We start from the raw sequence: 14,005 nt of genomic DNA on the forward strand, positions 1-14,005 counted from the left end.
AATTACAGCAACTTTATTAATTGCTGCCCAAAATGTCAAATTTACATATGTTTAAATAAATCTAAATGGCAGAACCAACCACTAAGCATTTTTAGACAAGTTTGGAAAAATTAATTATGTTCTTTGTCTTAATAAAAACTTAATATTCCAAGCATTTGCCTTTTTGTCAAAGATAATAAATTTTATTAAGCTTATATAAATTATAAAGTACACTGTACTGAATAATATGATAACTAAAAACACATGGAGAATGGGGTTAGCCTTCCTCATTGCATCCCTTCCAAATTTAAACATAATACTAAGCATATATGCTTGACTTACAGACTTTTCCTCGTCTTCTTTTTAAAGCTGCTATTCATAAAAAGGTCAGTAGGTTGTCTTTTAAAATAAATCTGTAATCACTACAAACTGTCACTGTATCTGACCAAAATCATGATGAAAGACCAGAGGCTAAGGCTTGAGTGCAGTAGCTCAGAGAGTTAGAATGAAACAGTAGATGGAAAAATTCAAAGACAGGGGCCAAGACCTGTCCCAGTCCCTCAACTGAAACAACCTATTTGACTTTTGGTAGTCATAACCTTGGCCATCTGAACATTTCTTAACCCACAGTGACTCTCAACCATGAGCTCACACTTTCCAAAATAGGAGAAAATCACCATGAAGCCATGGGTCTTAGGTTACCTTATGAATCTTGCTGGTAAAGTTTACAGGACGTCACTATTTATTCTCCACAGCAGTGGGTTTGAACTTCCCCCTCCCCCAGCCCATCAAAGCAATGCAATGCTCCAACTGAAAGAATGAAACCATTTTAGAAACAGTTTTCATATAGGGGAAATAGGAAGATGCAGACCTACAGAATGTATCAAATTCTCAGGTTGCCCCCACATTCAGCATGTTTCTATTCCCCAACCATGACCATCAATCCATGAGCACTGCTATAAAGCTTTGCAGCAAACTGTCCTGACTACTCAAGTTTGTATTGTAAGCATGCAATGCTCAATAAAATGGAACAGCTGCTGATAGAAAGCAGAGTCCCTTGGACTGCAAGGAGATCCCACCAGTCCATACTAAAGGCCGATCAGTCCTGAGTGTTCATTGGAAGGACTGAACTTGAAGCTGAAACTCTAATACTTTGGCTACCTGATGTGAAGAGCTGACTCATTTGAAAAGACCCTGATGCTGGGAAAGATTGAAGGCGGGAGAAGGGGAAGACAGAGGATGAGTTGGTTGGCTGGCATCACTGACTCAATGGATGTGAGTTTGAGTAAACTCCGGGAGTTGGTGATGGACAGGGATGCCTGACGTGCTGCAGTCCATGGGTCGCAAAGAGTCGGACACAACTGAGCGACTGAACTGAACTGAGAAAGCTTCAGACACTCTGTTGATTTCTTACGGAGCAGAGTGTGCCCCTATCTTGCCTCTAATCTTCCAGCAGTTCCCTCAGTCTGAGCATCCCCATCACAGCCATCTCTTCCATACCCACACATACGCTTGCACACACAACACGCAGAGGGGCATAGGCAAACTTCCGTGTTCACAAGGCTTTAAAATTCTGATACTTCATCCTCACAATGACACCAAAAGCAAGGTATTATTGGCTCCACTAAAGATCATAAAAGTAAGACACAGAGAAGTCCAAAGTCTGCCCAGGGTCTCAGAACTAGAAAGCAGCAAAATGAGGAATCCAAATCTCCAGTACCCACGTCATATCCCAGAGATGACTTCTACTTCTAAGGAAAGAGAGAATGCGCAGGAGTCCCAGAGTTAGGAGACAAGCACTTCTCATGTGGACCACTGATGCTATTTAAATGATACTCTACCCCCAAAAGTATATTTCATTACATGTGTGTAAGTCATACTGACCTATTTCCTTCCTTTACTGAGAAATATGGTAAAACAGTAAATCTGGATTTCAGCAAGGATTTGACTGCTTCCCTGGTCATAACCTTTTGGAGGAAGAAAATCTTAAGTAGGAGCTATCAGTGTTCCCAGATTTCTGAAGCTTTCTGGGAGATTCTGATCCAGTGAGAAGGGGATGGGAGCAGGGATTTGTACTTATAAAATGTATCCCCTGATAATGCTTGTCATCAGAGAAGTCTGGAGGATATTGGGCTAGGTTGGTTTTTCCCAACCTCAGCTGTATGTTAAAATCACCTGGAAATCTTTTAAAAATGCTAATACCTTAGTTCACCCTAAAGACTCTGACTTAATTGGTTGGGGATAGGGACTGGGTCGGAGAAAGCAATGGCAACCCACTCCAGTACTCTTGCCTGGAAAATCCCATGGGTGGAGGGGCCTGCTGGGCTTCAGTCCATGGGGTCACTAGGAGTCGGACACGACTGACTGACTTCACTTTCACTTTTCACTTCCATGCATTGGAGAAGGAAATGGCAACCCACTCCAGTGTTCTTGCCTGGAGAATCCCGGGGACAGGGGAGCCTGGTGGGCTGCCGTTTATGGGGTCACACAGAGTCGGACACGACTGAAGTGACTTAGCAGCAGCAGCAGGGACTGGGTAACAGGATTTCTAAAAGTTCTTCAGCTGATGTGAATGCACTGCATAAGTTGAAAACCACTAGGCACAATAACAGCATCATAAGACAGATCTGTGACAGACTGAATAACCATACCAGGACTTCCCTGGAGGCCCAGTGGTTAAGACTCCGAGCTTCAGCTGCAGGGAGCACGGGTTCAATCACAGGTTGGGGAACTAAGATCCCGCATGCCATATGGTGCTGTCAAAAAAGAAAGAAAGGAAGATTGAATAACCATGCCAAAGAAGATACCAGTTAACAGATTATGCCAACCTGTGAGGAAGTTCCTTTTAAAGGTAATTATGGGCTTTGATAGTGGTCCTTTCATGATCAAGGTTTACCAGTGACTTGAATGGAGGCAGGCTTAACAGATTTTTCTATTGCATAAAACCATGAAGAATAGTAAAGAGTTTGGATGACAATTAAAATCTAAAACATTCAAAAGGCTGGAGTGAAAGGAATACAACTGTTTAGAAAACTAAGATCATGGCATCTGGTCCCATCACTTCATGGCAAATAGATGGGGAAACAGTGGAAACAGTGTCAGACTTTATTTTGGGGGGCTCCAAAATCACTGCAGATGGTGATTGCAGCCATGTAATTAAAAGACGCTTACTCCTTGGAAGGAAAGTTATGACCAACCTAGATAGTATATTCAAAAGCAGAGACATTACTTTGCCAACAAAAATTCGTCTAGTCAAGGCTATGGTTTTTCCTGTGGTCATGTATGGATGTGAGAGTTGGACTGTGAAGAAGGCTGAGCACTGAAGAATTGATGCTTTTGAACTGTGGTGTTGGAGAAGACTCTTGAGAGTCCCTTGGACTGCAAGGAGATCCAACCAGTCCATTCTGAAGGAGATCATTCCTGGGTGTTCTTTGGAAGGAATGATGCTAAAGCTGAAACTCCAGTACTTTGGTCACCTCATGCGAAGAGTTGACTCATTAGAAAAGACTCTGATGCTGGGAGGGATTGGGGGCAGAAGGAGAAGGGGATGACAGAGGATGAGATGGATGGATGGCATCACCGACTTGATGGACGTGAGTTTGAGTGAACTCCGGGAGTTGGTGATGGACAGGGAGGCCTGGCTTGCTGCAATTCATGGGGTCACAGAGTCAGACATGACTGAGCAACTGAACTGAACTGAAACAAGTGACTGCATAAAGGTAGAATGGGGTGACATGACTCAACAACAGAATAATTTGGAAAATCCTTAAAGGTTTTATCTGGCATTGAACTCAATATGTGCCTACTGTGAGGTGTGACTACCAAGAATATTATTTTCCATTAATGGTAAAATCGCATTTAGTATAAAATAAGTGGTCACTCCAATATAAATTCGAATCAGGGGCATCACAGAAAAAGAAGAACATAGATATGACCATGCATTTGCAGAGGGGAGCAAAGAAGGTGGCCTACAGACAAGAACAGAGGGACATGGCTATGAATGTTTGGGGGCTCATGTAGAAGATGAAGAAGATGAATTTAGATTGGTTCTGAAGGTATGAAGAACTTAGTTAGAACTCCTCTGGTAGCTCAGATGGTAAAGAATCTGCCTGCAATTCAGGAGATGTGGGTTTGATCCCTGGGTAGGGAAGATCCCTGGAGAAAGGAATGCCCACCCATTCCAGAATTCTTGTCTGGAGAAATCCATGGACAGAGGAGCCTGGTAGGCTACAGTCCATGGGCTTGCAGAGTCAGACACAACTGAGCAACAAACTCTTTCACGTTCAAGAACAATAAACAGAAGCTATAAGAAAAGAGAGGTTCCACATGAACAAGTGTTTTCTAACAATAGTGTCTAGAGGTCATGTGAGCTGCTTGAAAAGCAGTGGAGTTTTCATCACTAAGAATATTTGAGAACTAGTGGGAAGAAGCTGCTGCTGCTGCTCCTACAGCTAAGTCGCTTCAGTCGTGTCCGACTCTGTGCAACCCCATTAACGGCAGCCCACCAGGCTCCCCCGTCCCCGGGATTCTCCAGGCAAGAACACTGGAGTGGGTTGCCATTTCCTTCTCCGATGCATGAAAGTGGAAGGTGAAAGTGAAGTCGCTCAGTCGTGTCGGACTCTTAGCGACCCCATGGACTGCAGCCCACCAGGCCCCTCCATCCATGGGATTTTCCAGGCAAGAGTACTGGAGTGGTTCACCAATGCTGCAGGTGGTTGCATCTTCCTACCTGAGACTTCTTTCTGATCCACTTGTTGCAAAGATCAGAGTTGATCAGAAAACTTACTAAACATCCACTGGATCCTTGGACTTGCTTGTGTTATAGAAGAATCAAGCTGACCATTCTCCTAAGCAGTCAGTCTCCCTTGTTCTTGCCCTTTTGTTTCATCCTTTTGTTGTTGTTGTTAAACCCAATAATCCCCTATTTCTCTTTCCCTTCTAGTTAGCTGCAGTAGCCCCTAACAGGAAAAGACTCAGTCTTTGAATTCTAACAATACTCAGTAATTTGGTAAGTTATAAATTGACACTTTTTTTCATACTGCTTTTTCTAAAATAGTTTCCTCCTTTTCCCTGAGTTCTAACCAAAAATACTATCAAATTATGCATAAATCTATGCCCCGATGACATAGGAATCGTACATTTGTTCCTGTCTGTCTAAATTCTGCTTAAATTTCAGCCTACCCACCAAGCACTTTGCTCCCTTACCTCTTCTGACAGAGGGAGGTTATTCTGTCAGTTCAGAAATAGTTTCCATTTCAAAAGGGCTTCTCTCTTCTTTTACCTGTATTTCTACCATTGTTCCTCAGTGGGAATGATCCAGTTTTCAAAATCAAACAGGGCTCCGTACTATTCATCCAGATCAACATATTAAGATCTGGAAAGTTTTATTTCTATTCAATGAGACATTTATCATGTGCCCACTTTGTCAAGTGCACTCTGACCTTGAAACATTTCAGAAAAATATGCACAATTCTAGACTCGCTAAGCATTTTCAAACTGTTGGTCGTTCATTCACTTCTACAACAAGCAAGCTCATCGCTGGTGCCTGGATGGAGTGGAGAAAAAAGACTGACCTGATCTTTGTTCTCACAGAACACAGTCTCTGGGGGAGAGCATCAATCAAATGATCACCTCCCCCAAAAAATGTGAAATGCAAACATAATCAGCGCTGTAACGAACAGTGCATGGAGCTTTTAGAGCAAAAGAAGAACTTAACAAAGGGATGGCTTTGGGGAGAAAATGGTCTTGATGGTTAAAGGAAACATTTTCAGTATCTCAGTACGATTTTAACCTAAGTGAGATGCTAAAAATTCAGTCCTTAGAAAAGTCTTCTCCCCACTCTGCTGTCATTCTCAAGTACATAACCAGTTTTATTTTTCATATAGCATTGATCTTTTTTTAATTATCGTTTATCCTCATATCTTACATTTTTATTTTATATCCCCCACTATAATTAGGTTTGCAAAGAGTCAGACACGACTGAGCAACACACACACACACACACACAAACACACTATAATTAAGCTCCAGAAGGGCCATTTTTCCATCATCTTCACCACTGTATCTTCAACCCCATACATAATATTTACTCAAAAAATATTTAATGAGAATTGTTGAATATTTTAAACTTGCTTTGGAGCCCACCAGGCTCTTCCACCCATGGGATTTTCCAGGCAAGAGTACTGGAGTGGGTTGCCATTGCCTTCTTTATTTATAAATAAGTTGTCATTACTAACTTATGAGAAAAGTGATGCTTAACAGCTACAGAAAGTCCATTTGTGACCATTTAGAACCAAAAAAAGTATTAATAATTTGAAAAGGAGATTTTCTTTAACATAAATATTAATTTTCTATAATAGATATTAACATTTCCTTAGACAACCCAACTTGAAGCTTGAGTTGGATAAAAGTGGATAAATGTCATCCCCTATGGGTGTCTCCAAAAACTGTGATTGTCATCAAGTTTTGGTTTTTGGTTTTTGTTTGGAATATAGTTGCTTTATAATGTTGCCTTAGTTTCAGGTGTTCACTACACAGTGAATCAGTTAATCATATACATGTATCTACTTTTTCTTACACTCTTTTTCCATATAGGTCATTGGTGGTGGTTTAGTCACTAAGTGGTGTCTGACTCTTGAGACCCCATGGACTGTAGCCTGCCAAGCTCCTCTGTCCATGGGATTCTCCAGGCAAGAATACTGGAGTGGGTTGCCATTTCCTTTTCCAAGGGATCGTCCCAACCCAGAAATCGAACCTAGATCTCCTGCTTTACTGACTGAGCTACAAGGGAAGCTTACATAGGTCATTACATAGTATTGAATACAGTTCCCTGTCCTATACAGAAAGCCCTTATTAGTTACCCATTTTATATATAGTAAGAGTCAGACACAACTGAGCAACTTCACTTTCACTTTTCACTTTCACGCATTGGAGGAGGAAATGGCAACCCACTCCAGCGTTCTTGCCTGGAGAATCCCAGGGACGGCGGGGCCTAGTGGGCTGCCGTCTATGGGGTCGCACAGAGTCGGACACGACTGAAGCGACTTAGCAGCAGCAGCAGCAGTGTCATCAAGTTTGCAAAGGTCTCTTCGTTTCCCTGTTCCTAAGAGGTTATTAAAGTCTGTTGGAGGCAGTGCAGGCCGTGTGCTAAGTCATTTCAGTTGTGTTCAGGTCTGTGTGACCCCATGGATTGTAGCCCGCCAGGCTCCTCCGTCCAGGGGATGCTCCAGGCAAGAATACTGGAGTGGGTTGCCATGCCCTCCTCCAGGGGATCTTCTCCACCCAAGGATCAAACCTACATCTCTTATGTCTCTTGCATTGGCAGGTGAATTCTTTACCACTAGTGCTACCTGGAAAGCCCCTGTTAGGGGCAGAGTGTCTGCTAAACCTTGCCCACAGAATCTACATGACTCAGGCTCAGCCTCCCAGCCTCAAAGCCATGTGCCTGCCAGGAGATATCACCTGCTGAGACAGGGCCTGTCATCTGTACTGTCCTCAATACCAGCAAAGGGAGCTGGCTCTCTCCTCTGACCAGGACCTGCTTCATAGAGCAAGGAGCCTCTAAGACCCAGGGTACATGGCTACCTGTAGCCTAACGTATCCCTTCCTAAAGCACAGTCTGAGCACCTGGGAGCCTGAAGCTCCTTGTCCCAATAGGCCCATGCCTTCTTTAAGGCCCTGCACAAGCCCAAGGGAGCCCCCACACACCCTTGGGTGCTGCAAGGAGACTAGGACACAGTTGTGTGAGGTGTCCACAGTACTGTAGGAGAGAATCTTCATATATGGTAAGAGAGGTAACTACCCGGTGATACGTGGGAGGGTATGGGCCTCCTTCTGCCCATCTCTGACTCTGCCTTGCGATTGCCACCCTTCTCCATGATGCTGTGGTAGCCTTTCTTTGTCTTCTCTTCCCAAAGCAAATGTGACTTAAATTTGAGTTTTCTTAAAGTTAGTGATATGCTTTCAAATAGGTCTCAAGTCGGTCGCCTCTTTGTTCTCAGCACTACTTTTCCATCCCTTTACTCTGGTATGAATGCTTCTAAATGTCTCTACATTGTTTTTTCCATGACCCCTCATCCTTCATCCTACTCTGCAATTGTGAGAAGTTTTCCAGATTTGCTAAAAGTCCTCCAGCCCTTTTGAATAGACTTTAAAATCTTTAGAGCATATATGTGGGTCTGACACAGGGAAGCTCCATGCTCTTCCTACCTCCACTCCTTTTCACATGCAGTCAGCTCAGTTCGTGGCACAGTCTCCAGTTACACTCATCTCCCTGGTCTAATGCAAGGGTCACCAACTTGGGATGCCTTCAGAACTTTCATCTGAGGCAGAGACTTCTCCTGAGAGCCTCCATAGGATCACTTCTCTGTCACAATCCTGTACTTTATCCTGAAAGATTAAAACTCTTTGAAAGCAAGGACCAATTATTTTGGCTTTCTACTCCCAAAGCTAGATGATTTTTTTTATATTTATTAAAATTATCATAAGTGACTGTATGTAAGATGCTTAGACTTTGAAAATCTTCTGTAATCATTTTGAAAACAGATCACTTTCTACTTTTGGTTTGGAGAGCTGTATTTATTATTCTTAGCTTAACACAAAATAAAGACCCGGAGGATAAAAATACACAATTTACATAAGTGAAAATGCTATTAGTAAACAAATACTGTGAAAAATGCTCATCCATGCTAGTAATCAGGAAATGCAAATTAAAGCAATGTTGAGAAACATGTTGCACATTAAGCTAGCCAAAAATATTTAATGACAAGACTTAAGGTTGATGAGAGTGAAATTGTTACATCTTTTACTGTTGCTAGCATTGCAAATTGGTACAAAATTTTTGGAAAGTAATTAGCAATATTCATTTAGAATCCATGAAGATATTCATACCTTTTGACCCAATACCTGAACTCAAGATTTGGTCTATTCAATACTAGTCTTTAAAGTGGAACAAAATGCTACAAAATTTTCAGTGGTGTATTGTGATAGCAAAACACTGAAAACCATCTAATTGCCCAAATGTGTCCTAATATACATAAATATAAACTAGAATATATATTTACTATTCATATTAACAATAAGGAATTCACACCAAAAACAAGTTTCTAAAAATCCTACAAATTAAGAAGACAAAAAAGTCCGCAGAAAAATATCTGGACAAGCATGAAACAAGTTTTTTATTTTAAAAATGAAAAAATATGAATGGTTATTAGATATTGAAAGATGCTCAATTTTATTAGTATTCAGGAGAATGCGATCAAAATCAAAGAAAACCATCATTTATGCTCATCTAATTGGCAAATACAAAAATATGACAACCAAATGTTGATTGCCCATAACTCATGATCCAGAAATTGAATCTACATAGCTTAAATAATTTATAATTACACAAGGAGATATGTACAAGGTTATAAGACAACCTTTGGTACTAGCAAATACCAGAATAACTCAAACATCTATCAATAGCAAAATAGATAAATTATAGCATATTCCATGATGGAATACTAAAGAGCACTGGAATGAATACATTTTACTGTGCAACAACATAAAAGAATCTAGGAATAAAATGTTAAGTGCATGAAGAAAATCACAGAAAAGTAAATAAAGTATGATTCTATCTATAGAATATCTTAATGCACAACTAAATTTATTGGTTAATTATTGTTTAACTTGTTAGTTACAAATATACTCATGCAGAAAAACTGCAATTAAAAACAAGGGAAAACAAGCACCAAATTCAAAATGATTCCCTTTGAGGAGAGTAAGGAAAAGAAAAGTGGGAGGAGGACTTAAGAGGATTCACAGGTAAATAAATTTGCATTTCTTTAACTAGGTGGTTTGCATATGAGGATTTCTTATGTTATACTTTACATATCACACATATTTTATAATACATTTTTATTTTTCAATGTTTAAAAAGAAATTGCATCTGAAAACATAATCGGGTCACAAGATGGCAAATAGAGTATACACTATCTATATAAAATCAGGGCATATGGATGTAAATGGTAATTTGAGATGTAGAGAGAGTGAATCAGTAATCTAGGAAAAATATACAGGATGAGTTATATTTGATTGGAAAGACTGAAATTTCTGTATGATTATATACAATTTCCATATGGCAGAAGAAAATCACAAACCTCCCATTTTGAAGAAAAAAAGAAGGTAGATCCGTTTGGTGGGATTGAATTTCTGGTATTTCTCCCTGCATTTTCTTTTTGTCCCTTCCCCTTGATAGCCTCGTCAATTCAATACTATTCATTGTCTCAGAGGCCATTTAAAGAAGAGAAAGAGAGAGAAAGCAAGGAAATATACTGGAATTTGAGTTTTAAAATAGGCAGTAGGAACTTCTAACAGAGGAAAAGGTTGAAAGTTAAGGCTATTGATTTGCCAGAACTGGATATTTTAGAAGTCATTGAAGCAAGCTGGGCTTAAAATTTATGCAATTAATAATAGATGGTAACAATAGTCAGTGAAGAGTCTGACTATACTTGAATGAGTATATCCCCAAAAGGGTAAAAAACAGGGCACTTGAAACCTTACAGTTAGCACCAGGAAAGTATAAACTGATCTGCGTGGGCATAACTCATGGCCAAGGCCAACTCCATCCTATCACCAGATGCAGAGCAGGATAGATGAACATCAAAGACACGGTGGATACGTTACCCCTCAGCGGATGCCTGAGGATGCTCTCTGGCCATACACCCTTTCCACCACTGCCTAAACACAGCATAACACCAGGTGAAACTGATACGTTACTGAAAGGTTGTTGCTGAACCATGAAAGACGCCGCGATTCTTGGCCGCCGGAGGAGAAGAATTCAATTCCGGGGCCAGAGATGAGGCTTGATCGCTCAGAGCTTTTGTGTAATTAAGTTTTATTAAAGTATAAAAGAGATAGAGAAAGCTTCTGACAGAGACATCAGAAGGGGGCAGAAAGAGTGCCCCCCTGCTAGTCTTTAGCTGGATATTATATAGCTACTAGCAGTCTGCTAATTAAAGAAAGGAAATGTCTTAAAACTCAGAGAATGGCACCAGGTGAGTCATCCCAGGCCATAAAATGATAGACATGAATCTTGAAGAAAGTCAGATTACCATACAAATATATAGTTTTGTTAACATAGATTAGGAGAACAATGTATAACACACTGGTCTGTCAAGTTGGTTCTGAGCCTAAATCTGAGTCTTTAGGCGGAACAGACTTGAAGATAGAGTCTAGGGTAAATGCATAGCACATTAACATAGATCAAGACAAACATTTCCATAAGAAAAATGCTTTGGTTAGCTCAAGGTTTGAGAAAAGTTAAGTTCAGGTGGAACCAGGTGTCATTACTGCAACACAGAATTTTAAGAGAAACCTCTTTTTAAATTTGTATAGAGAAGGGGAAAAAATATAACACTAGTTTGTTTCTTCCTGACACTTAAGAGAGAGAGAAAAAATGTCTGACACTTGCAGCCTATTTCCTCTGTTTGGAAACCCCTGGCCTTCCTGCCTGTTCCCCTCTCATTACCCTGAGCAGAGAGGAGCGACATAATTCTGAGAGAACTTGAAGATTGGGAGAGGGGTGAATTGACTGAGAAATCACTTCAAAAATCTGCATCAACCTGGAAGTGACTCAGAGGTTTCAACATTAGCAACAGAACTTGGAATGGAAATAAAGCTAGTGATAAAAGATAATAATAAAGGTATGGTTGTTGCATAGCACTTGGGAAATGTCATAATCACTGTCTATGTTTTTTGAGCCCGTTAAAGAAAAATGTGTGGTTTTGTATAAAAACATCTTGAAAGGAATGTGTATTTTTTATTCACACTTTATATGTTTCTATATATAGCCTAAAATATTTTGCAATGAACATATGTTTCTTTTGAGACTACAGAAAATTATGAAACTAATTCCATTTTGAGAAATGAAAAAATGTAAGTTCGGTACTGTCACCCATCACTCACTCCCAGCACTGTCTATTCAGAACCTGAATTAATTGTAGTGTATTTTTCATCTACATGGGGATAACATTTTTTTAATTCATTTATTTTTAATTGGGGGAGACGATCAAAAAATTTTAAATGAACTATGTAAGCCAACCATATATCCACCAGTTAGAGAAATATATGATTAATTCTAGTGTAAATCTCTCCCATAAACAGTAATTTTTGAGCATGCATTTCGGGAAACAACAATTTTTTATTTTAGCGTGAATTTCAAAATATTTCCTCATAAAAATTTCAATGTTTCTGAAAATTACATTAGGTTTAAATCTCCAGAAAATCCTTATTGTAAGAAAATAATTTTTTTTGACATGAGTAAGAAAATTATTGCTTGATGTTTTAATAAATGATCGAATTTTGTGGAAACTGATTCCCAAAAATAAAAATCATTGGGAAATTATTTACATGTATGGCTGTGAGAGTTGGACTGTAAAGAAAGCTGAGCACCGAAGAACTGATGCTTTTGAACTGTGGTGTTGGAGAAGACTCTTGAGAGTTCCTTGGACTGTAAGGAGATCCAACCAGTCCATTCTAAAGGAGATCAGCCCTAGGTGTTCTTTGGAAGGAATGATGCTAAAGCTGAAACTCCAATACTTTGGCCACCTGATGCAAAGAGTTGACTCATTGGAAAAGACTTTGATGCTGGGAGGGACTGGGGGCAGGAGGAGAAGGGGACGACAGAGGATGAGATGGCTGGATGGCATCACTGACTCGATGGACGTGAGTTTGAGTGAACTCTGGGAGTTGGTAATGGACAGGGAGGCCTGGTGTGCTGGGATTCATGGGGTTGCAAAGAGTTGGACACGACTGAGTGACTGAACTGAACTGAACTGAAAGAAGACTTGGTATTAGCATTTATGACCTAAAGTCATTTCTTGAATTATATTTTCTGACTTTTTCCCTAGGTTTTTATTTATTAACACTTTATTAAGGAATGTTTCAAATACATATTAAAGTAAACAGAATGGTATAAAAAAACCTCTGTAAGCCATCACTTAGCTTAAATAGTTATCAATTTGTTAGGTAGTTAGAATAGGAAAAAGGAGTTCAGAATCAGTTCAGTTCAGTCACTCAGACGTGTCCGACTCTTTGGGACCCCATGAATGGAAGCACACCAGGCCTCCCTATCCATCACCAACTCCCGGAGTTCACTCAAACTCACGTCCATCGAGTCGGTGATGCCATCCAGCCATCTCATCCTCTGTCGTCCCCTTCTCCTCCTGCCCCCAATCCCTCCCAGCATCAGAGTCTTTTCCAATGAGTCAACTCTTCGCATGAGGTGGCCAAAGTACTGGAGTTTCAGCTTTAGCATCATTCCTTCCAAAGAAATCCCAGGGCTGATCTCCTTCAGAATGGACTGGTTGGATCTCCTTGCAGTCCAAGGGACTCTCAAGAGTCTTCTCCAACATCACAGTTTAAAAGCATCAATTCTTCGGTGCTCAGCCTTCTTCAGTCCAACTCTCACACCCATACATGACCACAGGAAAAACCATAGCCTTGACTAGATGGACCTTTGTGGGCCAAGTCCAGAATGGTGGTGGCTAAAAGACAAGGAAGGGAAAAGCCTGGCAAAATAGAACAAAGGAAGGTCAGAGGACTAGAGTGAGGACTTCAGGTAGAACAAACAGCACTCCTGGCTAGCCCAATTTACATAGGGCAGGCCCAGGGGGAGGAAAAAACATATAAAAAGAGGAGCCAAAGGGCCGGGGTCTCTCTCTCTCCCCCATGTGCACACGCGCATGCACTTTCTCTCTCTCTCTCTCTTTCTCTCTCTCTCTCTTCTCTTCATGTCTTTTGGGTCAGCATGCCCTGCCGCCTTGAGATGTATTTTCCTTTATTTTCTAAATAAAATTGATCTGTCCGAGAACTATAACACTGTCTGGCTGAGAGCTGTGACACACAGAGGGCTTTAACGTCCGTGGCTTCATATTTTTGTTGAGACGAGACAGAACCGAGGATATTACACTCCCCTGACAAATTCATAGTCAATCTTATCTCATCTATACCCCTAACCACTCCTCCTGCTCATGACTATTTTTAA

General features: G+C 40.6%; 1 long non-coding RNA gene across 1 annotated transcript in view; it reads right to left on the reverse strand.

Annotated features, from left to right (window-relative positions):
* Positions 1 to 2,132: 2,132 nt before the first annotated feature.
* Positions 2,133 to 14,005, reverse strand: part of LOC101902479 (uncharacterized) — a 157,902-nt gene continuing 146,029 nt past the window's right edge. The window contains exon 4 of the long non-coding RNA XR_009495824.1: positions 2,133 to 2,735. This is a non-coding gene — a long non-coding RNA (uncharacterized lncRNA). The remainder of the gene's footprint in view (positions 2,736 to 14,005) is intronic.

Source organism: Bos taurus, chromosome 9 (genome assembly GCF_002263795.3).
Source record: "Bos taurus isolate L1 Dominette 01449 registration number 42190680 breed Hereford chromosome 9, ARS-UCD2.0, whole genome shotgun sequence".
Lineage (NCBI taxonomy): Eukaryota > Metazoa > Chordata > Mammalia > Artiodactyla > Bovidae > Bos > Bos taurus.